The sequence below is a fragment of the Ascaphus truei genome, chromosome 9, assembly GCF_040206685.1.
Source record: "Ascaphus truei isolate aAscTru1 chromosome 9, aAscTru1.hap1, whole genome shotgun sequence".
Classification (NCBI taxonomy): Eukaryota; Metazoa; Chordata; class Amphibia; order Anura; family Ascaphidae; genus Ascaphus; species Ascaphus truei.
In genome coordinates, this window is record NC_134491.1 from 25,724,436 (window position 1) to 25,747,132 (window position 22,697).

The 22,697-nt window shown below is 48.4% G+C and overlaps 1 protein-coding gene across 2 annotated transcripts in view; it reads right to left on the bottom strand.

The window, feature by feature from the left end:
* SYT2 (synaptotagmin 2) overlaps positions 1 to 7,269 on the bottom strand; it is an 88,346-nt gene extending 81,077 nt beyond the window's left edge. The window contains exon 1 of one of the 2 annotated variants that reach the window (XM_075613930.1): positions 7,160 to 7,269. The gene's annotated coding sequence lies outside the window, so the exon portion shown is untranslated. The remainder of the gene's footprint in view (positions 1 to 7,159) is intronic. The other variant, XM_075613936.1, reaches the window with a different exon arrangement.
* Positions 7,270 to 22,697: the final 15,428 nt, after the last annotated feature.

Below are 22,697 nucleotides of genomic sequence, written 5' to 3' on the forward strand. Positions count from 1 at the left end.
CGTATACTCTATATACTCTGCACTGAGTCCCGCCGTCCCCTCTCCGTATACTCTATATACTCTGCACTGAGTCCCGCCGTCCCCTCTCCGTATACTCTATATACTCTGCACTGAGACCCGCCGTCCCCTCTCTGTATACTCTATATACTCTGCACTGAGACCCGCCGTCCCCTCTCTGTATACTCTATATACTCTGCACTGAGTCCCGCCGTCCCCTCTCCGTATACTCTATATACTCTGCACTGAGTCCCGCCGTCCCCTCTCCGTATACTCTATATACTCTGCACTGAGACCCGCCGTCCCCTCTCTGTATACTCTATATACTCTGCACTGAGACCCGCAGTCCCCTCTCTGTATACTCTATATACTCTCTGCACTGAGACCCGCCGTCCCCTCTCTGTATACTCTATATACTCTGCACTGAGACCCGCCGTCCCCTCTCTGTATACTCTATATACTCTGCACTGAGACCCGCTGTCCCCTCTCCGTATACTCTATATACTCTGCACTGAGACCCGCTGTCCCCTCTCCGTATACTCTATATACTCTGCACTGAGTCCCGCCGTCCCCTCGCCGTATACTCTATATACTCTGCACTGAGTCCCGCCGTCCCCTCTCTGTATACTCTATATACTCTGCACTGAGTCCCCCCATCCCCTCTCCGTATACTCTATATACTCTGCACTGAGTCCCGCCGTCCCCTCTCCGTATACTCTATATACTCTCTGCACTGAGACCCGCCGTCCCCACTCCGTATACTCTATATACTCTGCACTGAGACCCGCCATCCCCTCTCCGTATACTCTATATACTCTGCACTGAGTCCCGCCGTCCCCTCTCCGTATACTCTATATACTCTGCACTGAGTGTCACCGTCCCCTCTCTGTATACTCTATATACTCTGCACTGAGTCCCGCCGTCCCCTCTCTGTATACTCTATATACTCTATATACTCTCTGCACTGAGACCCGCCGTCCCCTCTCTGTATACGCTATATACTCTGCACTGAGTCCCGCCGTCCCCTCTCCGTATACTCTATATACTCTCTGCACTGAGACCCGCCGTCCCCTCTCCGTATACTCTATATACTCTGCACTGAGACCCGCCGTCCCCTCTCTGTATACTCTATATACTCTGCACTGAGACCCGCCGTCCCCACTCCGTATACTCTATATACTCTGCACTGAGTGCCGCCGTCCCCTCTCTGTATACTCTATATACTCTGCACTGAGACCCGCCGTCCCCTCTCTGTATACTCTATATACTCTGCACTGAGTCCCGCCGTCCCCTCTCCGTATACTCTATATACTCTCTGCACTGAGACCCGCCGTCCCCTCTCTGTATACTCTATATACTCTGCACTGAGACCCGCAGTCCCCTCTCCGTATACTCTATATACTCTGCACTGAGACCCGCCGTCCCCTCTCCGTATACGCTATATACTCTCTGCACTGAGACCCGCCGTCCCCACTCCGTATACTCTATATACTCTGCACTGAGTGTCACCGTCCCCTCTCTGTATACTCTATATACTCTGCACTGAGTCCCGCCGTCCCCTCTCTGTATACTCTATATACTCTATATACTCTCTGCACTGAGACCCGCCGTCCCCTCTCTGTATACGCTATATACTCTGCACTGAGTCCCGCCGTCCCCTCTCCGTATACTCTATATACTCTCTGCACTGAGACCCGCCGTCCCCTCTCCGTATACTCTATATACTCTGCACTGAGACCCGCCGTCCCCTCTCTGTATACTCTATATACTCTGCACTGAGACCCGCCATCCCCACTCCGTATACTCTATATACTCTCTGCACTGAGACCCGCTGTCCCCTCTCCGTATACTCTATATACTCTGCACTGAGTCCCGCCGTCCCCTCTCCGTATACTCTATATACTCTCTGCACTGAGACCCGCCGTCCCCTCTCCGTATACTCTATATACTCTGCACTGAGACCCGCCGTCCCCTCTCTGTATACTCTATATACTCTGCACTGAGACCCGCCATCCCCACTCCGTATACTCTATATACTCTCTGCACTGAGACCCGCTGTCCCCTCTCCGTATACTCTATATACTCTGCACTGAGTCCCGCCGTCCCCTCTCCGTATACTCTATATACTCTGCACTGAGACCCGCCGTCCCCACTCCGTATACTCTATATACTCTGCACTGAGTCCCGCCGTCCCCTCGCCGTATACTCTATATACTCTGCACTGAGTCCCCCCATCCCCACTCCGTATACTCTATATACTCTGCACTGAGTCCCGCCGTCCCCTCTACGTATACTCTATATACTCTGCACTGAGACCCGCCGTCCCCTCTCCGTATACTCTATATACTCTGCACTGAGTGCCGCCGTCCCCTCTCTGTATACTCTATATACTCTATATACTCTGCACTGAGTCCCGCCGTCCCCTCTCTGTATACTCTATATACTCTGCACTGAGACCCGCCGTCCCCTCGCCGTATACTCTATATACTCTGCACTGAGTCCCGCCGTCCCCTCGCCGTATACTCTATATACTCTGCACTGAGTCCCGCCGTCCCCACTCTGTATACTCTATATACTCTGCACTGAGACCCGCCGTCCCCTCTCCGTATACTCTATATACTCTGCACTGAGACCCGCCGTCCCCTCTCCGTATACTCTATATACTCTGCACTGAGACCCGCCGTCCCCTCTCTGTATACTCTATATACTCTGCACTGAGACCCGCCGTCCCCTCTCTGTATACTCTATATACTCTGCACTGAGTCCCGCCGTCCCCACTCCGTATACTCTATATAATCTGCACTGAGTCCCGCCGTCCCCACTCTGTATACTCTATATACTCTGCACTAAGACCCGCCGTCCCCACTCCGTATACTCTATATACTCTGCACTGAGACCCGCGGTCCCCACTCCGTATACTCTATATACTCTCTGCACTGAGACCCGCCGTCCCCACTCCGTATACTCTATATACTCTGCACTGAGACCCGCCGTCCCCTCTCCGTATACTCTATATACTCTGCACTGAGACCCGCGGTCCCCTCTCCGTATACTCTATATACTCTGCACTGAGACCCGCCGTCCCCTCTCCGTATACTCTATATACACTGCACTGAGACCCGCCGTCCCCTCGCCGTATACTCTATATACTCTGCACTGAGACCCGCGGTCCCCTCGCCGTATACTCTATATACTCTGCACTGAGACCCGCCGTCCCCACTCCGTATACTCTATATACTCTGCACTGAGACCCGCGGTCCCCTCTCCGTATACTCTATATACTCTGCACTGAGTCCCGCCGTCCCCTCTCCGTATACTCTATATACTCTCTGCACTGAGACCCGCCGTCCCCTCTCCGTATACTCTATATACTCTGCACTGAGACCCACGGTCCCCACGCCGTATACTCTATATACTCTGCACTGAGACCCGCTGTCCCCTCGCCGTATACTCTATATACTCTGCACTGAGACCCGCCGTCCCCACTCCGTATACTCTATATACTCTCTGCACTGAGACCCGTCGTCCCCTCTCTGTATACTCTATATACTCTGCACTGAGACCCGCCGTCCCCACTCCGTATACTCTATATACTCTCTGCACTGAGACCTGCCGTCCCCTCTCCGTATACTCTATATACTCTGCACTGAGTCCCGCCGTCCCCACTCCGTATACTCTATATACTCTGCACTGAGACCCGCCATCCCCTCGCCGTATACGCTATATACTCTCTGCACTGAGACCCGCCATCCCCTCGCCGTATACTCTATATACTCTCTGCACTGAGTGTCACCGTCTCCACTCCGTATACTCTATATACTCTGCACTGAGACCCGCAGTCCCCTCTCCGTATACTCTATATACTCTGCACTGAGACCCGCCGTCCCCTCTCCGTATACTCTATATACTCTGCACTGAGTCCCGCCGTCCCCACTCCGTATACTCTATATACTCTGCACTAAGTCCCGCCGTCCCCTCTCCGTATACTCTATATACTCTGCACTGAGTCCCGCCGTCCCCACTCCGTATACTCTATATACTCTGCACTGAGTCCCGCCGTCCCCTCGCCGTATACTCTATATACTCTGCACTGAGTCCCGCCGTCCCCTCGCCGTATACTCTATATACTCTGCACTAAGTCCCGCCGTCCCCTCTCTGTATACTCTATATACTCTGCACTGAGTGCCGCCGTCCCCTCTCTGTATACTCTATATTCTCTGCACTGAGTCCCGCCGTCCCCTCTCCGTATACTCTATATACTCTATATACTCTGCACTAAGTCCCGCCGTCCCCTCTCTGTATACTCTATATACTCTGCACTGAGCCCCGCCGTCCCCTCTCTGTATACTCTATATACTCTGCACTGAGCCCCGCCGTCCCCTCTCTGTATACTCTATATACTCTGCACTGAGTGCCGCCGTCCCCTCTCTGTATACTCTATATACTCTCTGCACTGAGTCCCGCTGTCCCCTCTCTGTATACTCTATATACTCTGCACTGAGACCCGCCGTCCCCTCTCTGTATACTCTATATACTCTGCACTGAGTGCCGCCGTCCCCTCTCTGTATACTCTATATACTCTCTGCACTGAGTCCCGCTGTCCCCACTCCGTATACTCTGTGCACTCCCCCCCCCCGCCACCCTCACTGTATAAAGTGTATGCTCTTTGCACTGAGTACCAGCTGTTCAGCACAGGAGCCTGGTTCTGGTGCCGGAGCTGACCCCGGGGGGGAGGTGCTGACTGAGCTCCTCACGGCCCTGACTGCAGCTCACAAGGGTAATGACCACCGCCTTGAGGTGGTGTCAGCTATAAAGCCCAGGAGGGAGGGAGAGAGGGAGAGGAGGGGGGAGAGAGGGAGAGGAGGGAGAGAGGGAGAGGAGGGGGGAGAGAGGGAGAGGAGGGAGGGAGAGGAGGGGGGAGAGAGGGAGAGGAGGGAGGGAGAGAGGGAAGGAAACATAGATTACAAGGAGGTGGGTAGGAGTCTTACTTGTTGTGTCCTTACTTCCTTTAATCAACATCTGATCTTTACACTTCCCTCGCCCACAACCAATGCACACTCCTCTCTGTGGATCTCCCTCCCACCCTCCCCATCTACCCTCTCATATATCCCTATACTTTCCCATCAGTATACACTCAATTTATTTACTTTCCTTCTCTCTCTTCTGTCTCTCTCCCCACCTCTCTCTATTTTCATACTCATATATCTCTATACTTTCCCAGAAGTATACTCTCTCTTAATTTATTTTTTTGTCTTTCCTATTTCCCATCTCCATCTCTTATTTATATTATACTTTCCCATAGTATACACTCACTCTATTTACTTTTATTCTCCCTCCCTTTCTTTCTCGTTTCCCTCCCTATCTCTCTTATGAGCCATAATATTCTCTCTCCTCCACCCTTCTTAATTTTGGGAGCTGCCCCCTTCCTCCCACCCCTCTCTTATGCTCTCTCACAGCCCTGCTGGCTCCCTGACAGTCTTTAACCTTGTTAGGAAAAGAGATAAATTACAATGACTCCTGTGGCCAGGTGACAACTCACTGTCATTAACTGTCTGAGACAGCAGGGACACTGAGGGAGAGAGTTGGCACACAGCAGATGTCCTGATAAACCCTTAACTAACCCACTAAAGATATTTTTATTCTAATATGTGATACAGGTCCTGTAATAACCAGCATTACTGCTCGTACACACAACACTGCACCTAATTATATTCTAATATCAGACCTTGACGCTGCCACTGTGTACCAGTACTGTGTTTACATGTAATTTTGTGTGAGGGGGGGGGGGGGGCTTGCTATGCCACTTCCCATTCTGTATCTGTGCTGTATATACAGTACATACAATTGAGTATAAGTTTGTGTGCCCTTGTGGCTGGGGGGTGGGGGGTTGGGGACTTGCACTGCTGTTGCCCTTGATGTATGTTGATGTAACAGATCCTGTACAAAATCACTCTCTGATGTTCCTTGCACAGAGAATTGCACAAAAACTCAGACAGAGACTCTGCAGTTGCTGGTTCCATATAACTGCTCCCTATAACGCCCCCTATTGCCCCATATAATTGCTCTGTATTACTCCTCCTATTGCTCCTTATAACCACTCCCTTTAACTCCTCCTATAGCTCTATATATTCCATATACCTCCTATTGCTCTATATAATCACGCCATATAACTCCCTTTCTTACATGTCTCAGTACTGTACTGTATGTATCTCTATTCAAACACACACACACACTGCTGTCCATGGTCTGCGGTGCTGAACTCATCTAGTCCTTTGCAAGGACACATGTGATATCTCCTCACCAACACATGAGAGGGTTAATCAGGGACTCCTCAGCGGCGAGGGGCTGCAGCTATTAACCCTTGAGTCACCACAGCTGTGGGAGGTATTATAAAATCATACACACTGCGCACCCTCCCCCCCCCCCCCTTGCGCCGTCTGCAGAAAGTTCATTTTCTGCCTCATTTCACGCAGTTTAAACTCCTGTTCTCCAGTTAATAGGAAGAGAGAGAAAGGAGAGGGGGAGGAAAAAAAGAGACTGGTAATGGGAGAGACAGAGCTATGGTAGGAGAGAGAGGAAGGACAAGAGACAGTGAGGGAGGAGTGGACAATAGAGAAGAAAAAAGAGCGAGAAGAGAGAATGCTCTCACCCCACAATACACACTGCAAGAATAGTAGTTATTCTCTACTCCATTAACCCTTCCTTGCCCTCTGCCCTGAGATCTAGTTTGAAGGACAGCACAATCTGAGTTACTCAAGTTCACAGCTAATGAGATCACAACACATGATGCAGAGAGAGAGAGAGTGTGTGTGTGTGTGTGTGTGTGTGTGTGTGTGTGTGTGTGTGTGTGTTTGTGTGTGTGTGTGTGTGTGTGTGTGTGTGTGTGTGTGTGTGTGTGTGTGTTATTCAGGTGGAGGAGAGGCCAGCAGAGAGTGTGCACTCTGAGTTTGTTTTTAATGTATGTGTGTGTGTGTATGTGTGTGTGTGTAGGTATGTAATATGTATGCTAGTGTGTATTCAGTGATTGTGTGTTACTGAAGCATTCAGAGCCATTTCAATCACCCCCACTAACCTCTTTACTGCCAATTTTACATCTCTGAAAGCAAAAGGTTTAAGGTCTCAGCAGTGAGTTATAAAACCGGAAAAAGTAATTAGCACTCACCCACTCTATGCAGTGTTCAGTGACTGCTGAGGAATCCTCACTGCCTGCAGCTCCTCTATCTATCTGCCTTTCTCTCTTTCTCAATCTATCTCTCTCCCCCTCTCCCTGCCTTTCTCTCTCTCTCTCTCTCTCTTTCTCTCTCTCTCTCTCCTGCGATCTCATTGGCCGAAGATTTGCTCAATATCTCATTTCTGCTGCAGGAAAGGAGTGGTCCCACTTGGCATGGAGTGCAAGAACTGAAGAGCGCTCACCCGGAGGACAACCTCCTGACCCATTTAATGTTAAGTTCGTCATTTGAGACTTGAAGAGGTTAAAATACCAGGTGGATAGTGTACTTGAAGTGTATAGCGATACTCCACATCGCTACACAGTGCAGCGTGTTCATTTTCGGTGTATAGAGATACTCATCATTATACAGTGTGGCGTGTTCATCAGTGTATGGAGATACTCCACAAGACTATACTGTACAGCAAAACATGTTCATCATCAGTGTATAGAAATACTCAGCATCATTATATAGCACAGAGTGTTCATTCTCAGAAGGAGGAGATTGGACCTGGGTTGGACAGATCCTGGATGTCCCTGGTGTCTCCTGTCCTCCCTCCCTCTTTCTCTCCCTCAGTTCCGCATTAAATTGCTGAGCTCTGCAGTTTGCAGCTCACACAGCATAACAGAGAAGCTCTCACATAGGAGAGGAGGAGGGGAGACGGAGTGAACAGTGTGTGTGTATGGGGGGGGGGGTATGGATGGGAGACAGTGAGCAATGTGTGTGAGTGAGAAGGGGATACAGATTGAGTGTGTGTGTGCCTGTGACGAGAAAAGAGGGAGCCCTGGGAGTGTGTCAGGGGAGAGTGACAGTGAGCAGTGTGTGAGAGAGAGAGAGATCAAAAGAAAGAAAGAAAGAAAGAGGAGTGTGTCTCTCGCTCACACACACACACACACACACACACACACACACACACACTGCTCCCTCTCCCCTTCATGCACACTGCTTACTCTCTTCCCTACACACACACACACTGCTCCTTCTCTCCCCTCTTCACACACACACCTCACTCTCTCTCCCCTTCACACACACACACACACACACACACACACACACACACACACACACACACACACACACACACACACACACACACACACACACACACACACACACACACTGCTCACTCTCTCTTCCCTTCACACACATTGCTCACTATCTCTCCCCTTCACACACATACAGTACACACCTCCCTCTCTCCCTTCTATACACACACTGCTCACTCTCTCTCCCCTTCACACACATTGCTCGCTCTCTCCCCTTCATGCATACACAGTGATCACTCTCTCTCCTTCACACACACACACACACACATACACACACAATGCTCACTCTCTCTTCCCTTCACACACAGAGCTAACTCTCTCTCTCCTTCACACACACACACACACACACACACATACACACACAATGCTCACTCTCTCTTCCCTTCACACACAGAGCTAACTCTCTCTCTCCTTCACACACACACACACACACACACACACACACACACACACACACACACACACACACACACACACACACACACACACACACACACACACACACACACACACACACACACTGCTCAATCTCTCTTCCCTTCACACACATTGCTCACTATCTCTCCTCTTCACACACATACAGTACACACCTCCCTCTCTCCCTTCTATACACACACTGCTCACTCTCTCTCCCCTTCACACACATTGCTCGCTCTCTCCCCTTCATGCATACACAGTGATCACTCTCTCTCCTTCACACACACACACACACACACATACACACACAATGCTCACTCTCTCTTCCCTTCACACACAGAGCTAACTCTCTCTCTCCTTCACACACACACACACACACATACACACACAATGCTCACTCTCTCTTCCCTTCACACACAGAGCTAACTCTCTCTCTCCTTCACACACACACACACACACACACACACACACACACACACACACACACACACACACACACACACACACACACACACACACACACACACACACACACAATGCTCACTCTCTCTTCCCTTCACACACACACACACACACACACACACACACACACACACACACACACACACACACACACACACACACACACACACACACACACACACACACACACACACACACACACAATGCTCACTCTCTCTTCCCTTCACACACAGAGCTAACTCTCTCTCTCATTCACACACAGAGCTAACTCTCTCTCTCCTTCACACACACACACACACACACAGGGAAGCCAACAGAGTGGGTCTGCCGGGGTTGGCGTCCCGGGCCCGGTGAGTCAGGGGCCCAGCCGGCCGGGCCCCCTGCGCGGCCGTGCCCATTTCATTAAAAAAAAAGTGCCAGAAAAAAATGCTGCCAATGCCCATGCGCAGAGCAGAGCAGAGCAGAGGTCTTGGTGTGCATGCGCAGAGCAGAGGTCTTGGTGTGCATGCGCAGAGCAGAGGTCTTGGTGTGCATGCGCAGGGAAGCAGGGTGCCTGAGGGCCCGCTCTCAACGTTGAACGGAGGGGAAGACCCGTCGAGAGCCCGCTCCCGCCAACCCATCTGTGACGGGAGCTTTGTGACTGGCTATAATAATACACCACCAAAGATATAACTGGGTTGAACTGGACGAGACTTAGATATGATAAAATATAATTTATTCCTTGAAAAAGGTGAACACACGAGATATACAAATAACAGACAAAATATGGACACTTACTTAAAGGTTAGGACAAGAAAGCCATCAGGATACAGGATGGGCCATTTCTTCCATAATTCAGTTGACATCACAGCAATACATGCAGATCATGAAGACACATGATGGACGCATGAAGACAATTGAGTAAGGGTTGACTCTGACTTATATACCATTTCAACCCTTCTCTTACACTCAAGGCGCCGAGCTGTCTAGCAAAAATCTCTTTGAAGCAGATTTTGGCTTCCATTGTAAGTGTGAAGTATCACACTTAAAAACACTCAGTTCCTTGGTTCCTGCCCCCAGTATAAACAATTAGGGCAGTTACCCTTTGATCACTGGGCTATGTTAATTCTTGCAGGATGCTCTCCCTGCCCTATTAGCATAGCAGATGGGGGTCTGCATTGTCAGAGCAGACCCAAAACCCCATATACATTTTAATACCTACACATATTAAAATACCCGGTTCTGGTAGGTCCAGTGGGTCCAAACTTTCCAGACCTTAATGCCGGAAGTGGTACATTATAAGGTCCAAATTTCAGCCCGCTACGACCTAGGGAACCGGAGTTATACAAATATCACATAAACCGTTTCATATTTTATTATAAAAATCTCCGCTAAAAAGAAATCTCAGCGTTTCACTAAATCCCCATTGAAAACAATGGGCTCCGCCGCCATGGGTTTCAATGGAGCAACTCCGCCATTGTAGTCAATGGAGTTTCCCGCCATAGACTTTAAATGGAGGAACCGCCGCCATTGAAGTCTATGAGAAAATTCACAAATCTTTACCTGCGTCCACACTCCGTCTGGTTGGTCTGAGGGGGCCGGGAAGGGGCATGCATTAAAGCTGGAACCTTGGCTATATGCCACCCAAATCCCATCCCTCTGGTCATTCCAGAACCGGAGATATGGACTTACACATTTCAACATTTTAAGCTTTGTCGTTTTTTTCGCCATGCGGCTTTTCCCCATTGGAATCAATGGCCGGAGCTGGGCCCATGTGGATCGTGTGTGGGGGTTCCTAGGGGTTAGGGACAAAAAGAACTTTATTCCCAGGGGCCCTAGAACCCAAGATTCCCACGCCAATTGTCGTTGAACTTGACCGTAGTGATTAAACTCTTTTAAAAGACATTGTATCCGCTTTTGCGGTCTGTGGTTTGGATGGCTGCCAACCTGTTCCTTGAGGCCGGCGTTGAGGAATCTCCATTGAAGTCAATGAGCCCATTGACTTACAATGGGAAACCGCCGCTCCTCCTCTCGGACGCCACCTGCTGGTCGTCGCTGGAAAACAGGTCCAAAACCGCTACTTCTGCCATTAGAAAGGATGGAGGCTCAATGGCGACCTATGGATGGCTGCAAAATGGAGCCTGAAAAGGCGGGAAAATTACACAAAGGGCAAGCAAGGCAAAACACATTACTGGACCTCAGTCCAGTTAACCCCTTGTTTCCCTGATGAGAGTAGAGGGTGGCGAAATGGGCTGTAACCCCTTTAATCCCGGGCCAAATCCTCTCTATCATGACACCATCTACCCCCACGCCCGCCAACCCAGCTCCCCCTGCGCCAGCCTCCTGCCCCGGGCAGCAGCTGTGGGAACCAGGAGCCGGGGGGGGGGGGGGGAAAGGAACTCTCCTGCGGGAATTTGCCCACCAGTCTTGGGCCTCCCCCCATTTCCACTACTCACCCACCCAGGCAGTCACTCACCCACCCAGGCAGTCACTCACCCAAGGGGGAGTTTGCACTGTGTGTATGTGAGGAGGTAATATGGAGGGAGCACTGTGTGTGTCTGATGTGTCTGAAGGGGAGAGAGTGAGCACTGTGTATGGGTGAAGGGAAGAGAGGGTGAGCAATGTGTGTGAAGGGGAGAGATAGTGACCAATGTGTGTGTGTGTGAAGGGGTGAGAGAGTGAGCACTGTGTGTGTGTGTGTTTGTTTGTTTGTTTGTGTGTGTATGGATGGATGTGAGACATTGAGAAATGTGTGTAAAGGGGAGAGAGTGAGCACTGTGTGTATGTGAAAGGGAGAGAGAGTGAGCAATGTGTGTGAAGGGATAGAGAGAGTGAGCATTGTGTGTGTGTGTGTGTGTGTGTGTGTGTGTGTGTGTGTGTGTGTGTGTGTGTGTGTGTGTGTGTGTGTGTGTGTGTGTGTGTGTGTGTGTGTGTGTGAAGGAGAGAGAGTGAGCACTGTATGTCTGAAGGGGATAGAGAGTGAGCACTGTGTATGGATGAAGGGAAGAGAGGGTGAGCAATGTGTGTGAAGGTGGAGAGATAGTGACCAATGTGTGTGTGTGAAGGGGTGAGCGAGTGAATACTGTGTGTGTTTGTTTGTTTGTGTGTGTATGGATGGATGGGAGAGAGTGAGCACTGTGTGTATGTGAAAGGGAGAGAGTGAGCACTGTGTATTTGTGTGTGAAGGGAAGAGAATGAGCAGTGTGTGTGTGTGTGTGTGTGTGTGTGTGTGTGTGTGTGTGTGTGTGTGTGTGTGTGTGTGTGTGTGTGTGTGTGTGTGTGTGTGAAGGGGAGAGAGTGAGCAATGTGTGTGAAGAGGAAAGTGAGCAATGTGTGTGAAGGGGAGAGAGAGTGAGCAGTGTGTGTGAAGGGGTGAGGTCTGTGTGTGTGTGAAGGGGAGAGAGTGAGGTGTGTTTGTGTGGAAAAGAGAGTGAGCAATGGAGATAGAATGGGGTCGAAGGCTCCTTAAGGGCTGCGTCGTCCTGATTGGCGTGAGCTAGGGGGTCGGCTAACCCCCCCCCTTCCCCCTCAGAATGGAGTAGGCTGCTTGTCCCCTCCCATGCAGGGGGAGAGGGTATAAAGAGTGGGTCCTCAGGGGAGAGAGGCAGAGCTAACTGAATTTTTCCCCTTACCTTACAGGAACACTTGCTGCTGAGCTGCCGTTTTCCAGACTGCGAGGGAAGGCCTCATTGACTAAAGCAGCTCCCCGCTGTTTGAAGACCCCCCCCGAGTCCTGCCAACCTCTTCTACGAGCCTGAGGAGCCTGCTGATGCTGCTTCACCGGAGGAGGCAGTAAGCTTCCCTGCCCCGCACACATTCCAGCGCCGAGGTGCAGGTAGGTATTCTCATGCCCCATCCCTAAGTCCTTCCAGCTCCCCCGCCAACTGCAGGTGCCTGCCAGCTGCCCACCGCATTCCCGCGCCCACCTCTGTGGCCTCCTCTGGTCCCATGCCCTCCTCATGCCTACCTTCACCCAGCCGCCTCTCGGTCTGTGCCCCAACCTCCTCCCAGCATGTGCCCCTACTGAGTCCTGCCGCCTCACGACATGTGCCAGCCTGCCAGGGGCCAGCGCCTCCCATCCGGTGTCCCCGCCAGGGCAGATCGCGCACGCTCCATCCCCCCCACCCACAGCCAGGCCCTGTCCATCCAGTCCCCCGCTACCAGCCCGCTCCCTCTCCGGGGTAGCTACATCTCGGGGAGGGCCGCTCCTCCCTTTCGCCGGCGATCGCTACGAGTGCGGGGAGAAACGCGCACCACGTGCGCTCCCCCGCCGCCTTTGCTCACCTCCCTCCCAGGACCCCGGCTGCAGCCTTTCTGTTCCCCCCCCCATCTCAGGTTGCAATGAAGAGGGGGGGGGGTCCCTTTCCCTGCGCAGGTTCATTAAAGGGACAGGAGGTCACAGGGAGGTCTGCAGTTTTCCTGTAACCGCGCAAAGGAAAAATGGTTTTAAAACCCGGCACCTAGCAGCACAGCAGGCAGCTTTTTGCTAACTTTTGCTAGGAAGCTCCTAGCGCAAGAAGATTTGCTGTGAGCGCTGTTCGGCTAAAATCAGGAAATATCATATCGTGCAATTTTTATACAGTTATATAAAAATCGATGAATTCAGAGAGGATCTCTGACCCACATCTGGCTGGACTGCCCAAAAATTCAACCCCTATGGGAGAGCATTTTTAGGCTTATCTTGACTACTACGGGGGTTGAGATACCAAGAGACCCATGGTTTCTACTATTAAGCAAACCATTAGAGGGTGTGAACGAAACTGACTCAAAATGAAAGGACATATTCTTAGCGCAGTCAGATGTCTAGTTGCCAGGTGCTGGAGGCAGGCAAACCCGCCCACATACAGAAAAGTTAGGGAACAAATATCCAATGTTATGATGATGGAGAATTTAACGAGCTATCTAGAGGATTCCATGATTAAATTCCGGAGAGTCTGGGATCCCTTTCTATAACAGGGCTATATATGCAGAGTGGAGAGATGTAGCAGATTTTTGGGTCCCTTCCCCAAATGAAATGTTAGAAGTGTTAAGAATACGATACATAACTATATTGATATGTTGTATTGAAGATGAGATGTTTATAATATGTGGTGACATCACCCCACCCCTCCCCCTTTTTACACCTACTCCCTCCCCTGGTTTATATGTTTGTGTGTCCCTTAGCCCATGTTATATGCTTCCTGTTATTAAAATGTATCCCTCTACTATAATTTGCTACTGTAGCTCCAAATGTACAACACAGTATTATGAATCTATGTTAAGAGCTAACTATAGGTGACAATGTATCAGTTATCTGTTAAAACGGATATTTTTGTGAAAATACAAATAAAGAGATTAAATTTTTTTTTGATGAATTAAAGTACCCCTATTTTTAACATGTTAGGCATATTGGGATTTTCATCTAGCACGCCAGAGACAGCAGAAACCCTTAATTTGCAAGTACTGTCGTTTAGATTTGTATGGCAGGAAATTCCTTCAAGGGAATAGCGGATATTCAGCCCTGCACTTCTAAGACACCCCGTTGGCGTGCTGCCAGGATGTCTGAAAAAGTCCAGAGCTGAAAACAGACTACTAAGGTGTGAAGTGGGGAGGTGTAACTCATGTATCCCCATCTTAGTAAACTGTCACTGGGCAAATGGGCCAGATGTCCGGCCAGCTCAGATAAAATGTCGCCAGGTAAGGTGGCCGGGTCTGGTATGCTAAGTGGCAAAGGTGCGAGGTTCGCGCATGCCCTTAGCAAACTAAGAAGCCCTCTGCCAGGTTTTGCAAAGTATTGGCAACTCCGGGATAGGTGGAGAATATTATTCCCACGGAGTAGATTGGCTGCACGGGTTAAGTATAGGACTGTTTTAGTGTATAAGAAACCCTGCAGCCCATCGGGAACCAGATTCACCAAGTAACAAGATTCATGCAACTTCGTAACATTGTAACAAGATTTAAGAGTTTGTAAGAACTAAGGGTTCCAGATCCAATACCACAGCAGCAGAACGAAGGAAGCAGCACCGGGGGGAGTAACAGCGGCTGCGAGAGGCGCCACTGACCAAAGTCTGTTTCCAGCTCTAGTTGCACACAACTCCCGCACCTGGGAAATTGTGCCTAGAGACTTTATTCCCAAAGATTTCGTTTTGGGAACAAGATTTTTTGTTTGCCCCGTCCCAGTAAGTGTATTTTCAGTGTAAATGTAAAGCAATGTGTGAGTGTTCATTCTGTAAATAAATCACAATTTATTTTATTATTCATTAAGCAGTGTGTGGGGGTGGGGGGAGGAAACAGAGTGAGCAGTGTGTGTGTATGTGTGTGAGTGAGAGGAAGTAAAATGGAGTAAAGTGTGTGTGTGTGTGTGTGTGTGTGTGTGTGTGTGTGTGTGTGTGTGTGTGTGTGTGTGTGTGTGTGTGTGTGTGTGTGTGTGTGTAAGGGAGATGGTGTGTGTGTGAAGAGGGGACACAATAAGCACTGGGCATGTGTGAAGAAGGGAGACAGAGTGAGCAGTGTGTGTGTGTGGGGGGGTGGGGGGTAGGGGGGAGAGGAGGTCAAATGGAGTGTGTGTGGCAGGGACAGTGAGGTGTGTGTGTGTGCATGCGTGTGTATGTAGGAGAGACCGAGTAAGCACTATGAGGCCTATTCTATAAGCCTCGATAACCTACTTATCGAGGCCTTTTCGGCCAAAATGCCTACTGCTATTCTGTAACCTCGATAAGTGGGCGATAAAGGCATAAATCGGCCTTTTTTTCAGCCGTCCAAAACAGATCGCCGGGTGAGCAGCGATAATCCACTTATCGGCAGGTTCTGAATCTCGTGCAATTCAAGTAGCCTCGATTAGGGGACTTAGAAAATGCCTTTTTCCTGCATTAAAATCAGCACTGGAGACCCCCGGCATGAATCCCATGCAATAAAAATACATTTACAGGCAGCTTCATTACCTTAGCAGGTTACCGCTAAGGCAATGAAGGTTTAACTACCCGTGCCAGGTTTATTGTGGGTAGCGGGGCTGGGTGAAGGTGGTATTTGGCACTTGGTGGGTGTTTAGGTCTTGTGGGTGGGTTGCGGGTGGAGTTAACCCTTACATTGCCTTAGTGGTCGGCCGCTAAGGTAATGACGTTGCCTGTAAATACATTTTTATTGCATGGGATTCATGCCGGGGGTCTCCGGTGCTGATATTAATGGGTATCAGCTCCGGAGGTTCCCGACATCAACCACTTAAAATGATGTCACATCCTTTTTAACTAATCTAACATCACATGGTACATGAACCAATGGGATTGTCTTCAATCCCATTGGCTGTAGTACCATGTGATATAGCCATGTGGTTTTAAGAATGTGACGTACCTCCCTTGGAGATGACGTCACATCCTTAAGAAAAAGAAAAAAAAGAGGCGAGCACATGATACAGCATCCAATCGGATTGGAGCTGTACCATCTGACCCTAAAATGTGACGTCACAGGCATTATATAAGGCCTGTTCCATTTCATTTTAGCTCATGAAGACGTTGAGGCAACTTCCGTTGCTGGATTTACCAGGGGGCTCTATTGGATTACAAAAAAAGAAGATTAAAGAAAAGAATGACAGATGAAGATAGAAGAAGGTGACAGAAGATCAAAGACAGAAGATTTTTATTTTACCTGATGCTGTTCTTCAAGGAGGATGGAGACGTATTGCGGGTGATGACGTCGCGGGTCGAGAGCTTGCACCGGGATTCGGAGGGTGAAGACTTCTAAAGGTAAGTAAAATATTTAATGTATGTAAATGTCGTTGTTCAGGTGTTTTTATTGTATTTATTAATTTTTATGTTTGTGATTGCCCATTGACTGCTAATGTATTAATCTGTGCCCCTTTAGGGTACAGATAAATACAGTCAGAGGCAATGCATTTTACCCCAAATGCTTGTTTTCAATTGATTGTTATTTTTTCTATTTCTGTTTAGTGTTAGGATTAAATGGTTTGGAATTTGGATGGCTTGTTTTTAGTAGATTTTAGGATTGGTTAGCTTTTTAAATTAATTAATTAATTGTTTTGTTCGCTAGTGGTTTTATTTATTTAATTGATTGGTTGGCTAGTGGTTTTATTTATGTATTTAATTGATTGGTTGGCTAGTGGTTTTATTTCTTGAATAGTTTGCTTGGATAGGGGTTTATTTAATTGTATTGTTTTGTTTCGGAATAACATAATTTTAATTGTTTAGCTGTTTTGGTGATAGATATATTTTAGCGATGTGTACTATTAGGCTATTTAGTTCTTTTATTGTTGAGGTGTTTAGGTGCTTGTGTATTTATTTTTATTCTTATGCATTTTTGCCCTTCATGATTTGTGTTAGGTTGACCATTGAGTGCTATAGTGGCTTATCATGCCCATATTATATGGGAATGATATACCACTGTGCCAATCAATGGGTAGAGGGTGGGTATAGTGGCCTTTGGGTGGGATGTTAGGCCTCCTTGGTGGATAGTGGGGGAGGGTGGGTTAACGCCTTAATTACTGTAGCGGTTATTAATCACTAAGGTGATTAAGGGCCATTTGATTGTATTTTTTCATGTACTTTTGCTGGCAACGGAGGACACGGAACTGGAGTATGCTGATGAGGATGCCCTTCATGTGGACAGGGGTAAGTAGAAAGTTTTATTTACTTTATTTATGCTGGCTGGCTAATGTTTGATTTTATAATGGGCAAATGAGCTATTATCCATATCTGAATAATAGTTATTTTGCCCATTGATGTACTGGATGTGTTGTGGAGGAGGAGGGGGGGTTGTTTGTAAAGGAGGTGGGTAGTAGGATTGTTGTATTTTTGAATGTTTATTGTGGGTAGCCTTGGTGGGTGTTTATACCAACCGGGTGGGTAGTGGGAGGGGTAGCGGTATTAACCGCAAAGCTAATGAAGGGGTTAACTCCACCCGCAAACCTCACGCAAGGCCTAAACACCCACTAAGGGCCAAATACCAGCTTCACCCACCCCCGCTACCCACAATAAACATAGCACTGGTAGTTAACCCCTTCATTGCCTAAGGTAATGAAGTTACCTGTAAATGCATTTTTATTGCATGGGTTCCCACTGCTATGGTAGTAAAGGGATTAACTCCTCCCGCAACCTTCCCGGCAGGCCTAAGCACCCACCCTGGAACTACTACCCCCTTCATCCACCCCCTCTGCCCCACAGGCTATTGAGGTTTAACCCCTTCATTGCCTTAGCGGATTGCCGCTAAGTTAATGAAGCGGGTTTAATAAACATTTTAATACTAGTGTAGATGAGCACGGGGTCTCCGGAGCAGAACCGAGATACAGGCCCCGTTATGGGGTGCCGGTATCTCCTTTGCATTTTATTCCCACGGGCACGTGATGTGAGACATTGAAATGCATAGGTGATACCGGCACCCCATAACGGGGCCTGCATCTCAAGAAGCAGTGGGTCCCCGGACCTGAAATCAACGCGGTTCTGCTCCAGAGACCCCCTGCTCATCTACACTAGTATTAAAATGTATATTAAAATCTTGCAATCGCTGGCGGGATATGCGCAGGGAGAGGCGGCTCTCTCTGCAGCTGGACAAATCCCCGGGTAAGCCCCTTTTGATAGAGGCGATCAGCACGTCGCCGGCTACTCGCCCGTTTTGGGAATTTTGCTATCACAGGTAATTCTGATACCTTTCTGATACCGTGATAGCTACGCTAAAAAAACTGGCGGTATAAACAGCCCAGCGATTCTTTTGTTATGAAGGCTTATAGAATAGACCCCTATATGTTCATGTGTTAAGAGGGGAGGCAAAGTGAGCAGTGTGTGTGTGCTCTCACCTGTCTCATGGACAGGGATTCCCTATGATCGGTCCTGCCCACGAAACATGTGGCCGGGGACTGATAATAGCGAACACCAAATTATTTTATCTCCCATGCTTGTAAATATAGCAGTAATCCTGCACACTAAAGGTGGATCATCTGTTATAAATCAAGCAAGTGCAACTAACGTATAACTGGTCCTAATAAAGGACCATAAAATAAAATACAGACTACAAAAAGCTCATAAAGACAAGGAACATCATAAAGCCCCACCACATATCAAAGAGTAAAAGAATTCCAATCAGATGAAATAGGGCACATTTAAATTATGTATACTCAGGGCTTTTTTTCAGGAGGGAACGTGGTGGAATGTATTTACAAAAATAATAACAGAAATTCACAACAATTTTGAAATGTGAATAAATATGTATATTATCGCGCACGTCCAAGAATAATTTTCAGCACAGCAATCTGGCAGCGCTGTGCGGCTGGGCGCGTGTCAGCTGTGCTCTGTCTGTGTGATTCCAAGGATTTCTGCTGGAGAAGAAAATCTTGGTTGCTTCATGGGCATCATTTTGCAATAGACACCAATAGCAAACAGCAAAATCGAGACATTAATCCCACTGAAGGCATGACTCAAATTTGGAGTCTCTTGTGAAACTTGTTCATAGTTACGTCATTATTTTATTTGATTCATTTTTGTTGTTCGCATTTCTCAAATAAAAATAATGTCTTACATTTGAAAGGTTTATTTGTTTGCCCCAAAAAAATTAAAAAGGTACTGTAATGATAGGAGCAACGTGGCTCTTATAATAAAGGGTAAGCCACGCACCATGAGGATGGATGTAGAGGATTTACCTGCATATCCATCCAATTGTGGCTCATCTAGCCCATATTCATGTACAGTATAGTTACATAGTAGATGAGGTTGAAAAAAGACATATGTCCATCAAGTTCAACCTGTATGCTAAATTTAGATGACAGATACTGTCATGTATCTATACTATATATATATACTATTTGTATCATTCAACCTTTCGTTTCTATAAAGATGTCCAGCCTTTTTTTGAACAAATCTATTGTATCTGCCATCACTGTCTCCATGGGTAGTGAATGCCACATTTTAACTGCCCTTACTGTAAAGAATCCTTTCCTTTGTTGCTGGTGAAATCTCCTTTCCTCCAACCTTAAGGGATGACCCCATATCCTTTATACTGGACGGGCACGGCACAGTTTTTGGAACAAGAGGCACTCCAAAGGAAATGTTCCATTTCGGATACGTGGGTTGTGAAGTTGGAGCCACGTAAGGCCAAGGATCACGTCAACCGATGGGGTATGAATGGGGTCCAGCTGAATGTCTTCCGTATAGTCCTCACCTGTTTGTACGTTGCAGAAAGTCTGTCAAGCGCTTCAGTGTGAGGCAGGTCAGTGAATGAGGACACTGGGGTAAGCGTGGGAGAGCTAAGCAGGGTCACTTAATCAACCGGTGCAGGGGGAAAGGGTAACCTCACCTGCTCCTTGGGTTGTGGGACCGCTCTCCTCGCTTCCTCCTGCGTGCCGCCGCCGAGATGCAGGTCAGAAAATGGATAGAAGTGCGGCGCAACTGCGCATGTCCAATGAAAGGCTCCCGGATGACTAGTTCAACATAACTTTATTTGACACACACCAGGGCTACACCAGCATCTCCCCCTCAACGCGTTTCACCCTTACGCAGAGGGCCTCTGTGTAAGGGTGAAACGCGTTGAGGGGGAGATGCTGGTGTAGCCCTGGTGTGTGTCAAATAAAGTTATGTTGAACTAGTCATCCGGGAGCCTTTCATTGGACATGCGCAGTTGCGCCGCACTTCTATCCATTTTCTCACCTGTTTGTAATTGAAAGAGAGTGGTCTGTAAGGAAATGAACGCTGGTTGCAGTGGTCGGCCGTCAATAGCTTCCAACCCAACAGGGCATTTCTTGTGAATGAGGGAGATGTTGTTCCTCTCAGCAAAGCCCTAGTCAATGAAATTGCCGATCCACAATCCATGAAAGCTAGAGCGGTGGTGTGGAAGTTCTCGCCGGTCAGTGTAACGGGTACTAAGATCCTGGTTGGCAATGTTTTCTCTTTGGTAGGGGAGGTAGAAAGTGTTCCCAATGAGATTCCCCTGGATCTCACTGGGAGTGGGAGTTTCCCGACTTGTGGGGGCAATTTAGTACCTGATGTTCGGGATTGCCACAGTACAAGGAGAGACCGGTGTTGCATCGACGCTGTTTCTCACTAGAAGACAACTTATTGCCACCAAGTTGCATGGGCTTCGGGATATCTGGAGGAAGCGGTTCAGCTGTGCTGGCATGGAGAGAATGGAATGTTTGAGTAACCTGTCGGTGACGGGTTCTTCCGGACCTCCTCTCCTGCAATTGTTGATCAACGCGGATACATAGGGCAAAGAGTTCTTCGAGATCGGTAGGGCGTTCATGTGCAGCGAGCTCGTCCTTTAAAATCTCAGAGAGACCTTGCCTGAAGTAAGCTGACAGCGCCTCATTGTTCCATCTGGTCTCAGTGGCAATAGTGCGGAACTCAAGGGCACAAGAGAAGAAGCAGCAGTTACCTTGCGGCCGCGCGTGTCGAAGACTGCGGAATTCCCGGGTAAATTGTCTGATATCCTGAGTGAGATCCGATCTCAGTTCTCAGATGGGTGAGGTCCAGCCAGGGCGTCATCGAGAAGGCATTAATTCGTACTGGATTAAACACTGGTTCAAAAAACCCCGGCCCCATTATGGGGTGCCGGTATCCTTCTGCATTTAAATGTCCCGCGTCACGTGACCTGGACATTTCAAAGCATAGGAGATTCCGGCACCCCATAAAGAGGCCAGTATCTCGGGAAGCAGGGGGTCCCCGTACCTCAAACCAACGCGGTTCAGCTCCGGAGACCCCCTGCACATCTACACTATGAATGAAATGTATATTAAAAAAATCATAATTTTCGGGCGAGATTTTAGCTGGCAGAGGTGGCTCTCTCAGAGCAGCTCTCTCTGCAGCAGAAATGTATCGCGGGGTCAGGCCTTTTCAGAGGCTCAATGCTATCGCTGGCAGCAAAATCGCTCGTTTTGGGAATTTTGCTATGAACGGTAATGAAGGTTTGCTGAATACCGTGATAGCAACGCTAAAGAAAACGGCGATTTAAATGCCATGGAGATAATTTTTATCAACCTTTACTGAATGAGGCCCAAAGTGTTTTTTCAGTCTGTACTATTATCTTATCTACTTCTGTCTACACCAATTGGATTCAGTCTTTACAAGTTTTCTAGTATTATCTGTATTTAATATGGGTGTCTCCCTGCTTGCCAAATTCGCACTTGCCCCCATTCTACCTCCATGACCCCTTGCTATTTCCTCATCCCTATCTATTCTATTTAGTTCGTTATCTTTTTCTTCTCACTCCCCCCTCCATCCTTTGTTTAAAATCTCCTAGGATTTCAAGATATGGAGATGACTTATTATACAAGCACCAATATTAAGGTACATTGCTGAATACCACTACAATTATCTCTACTGTTTATGTACCTGATAACAACATGTAGATGTGCTGCTCTTATGGGTTTGGGACTAGGATAAGGTAAGAATTTGTAGTTTTTTTACTATAGGGAATTATAGCTTGTGTACACTTCTGTGAAAACCACCCCCAAAAAACATGCCCCAAGCAGAAAAGTGCACCAGGAGGTCAGGTGTTCAGCATGCCTCGGGCAGAGGCAGGCCCCAGGAGGTCAAAGGCCCCAGGTGCACAAGATCCGCAGCATGTCACAAGCAGAAGGAGTCAACAGCATGCCCCAGGTCAGGAACCCAAGCAT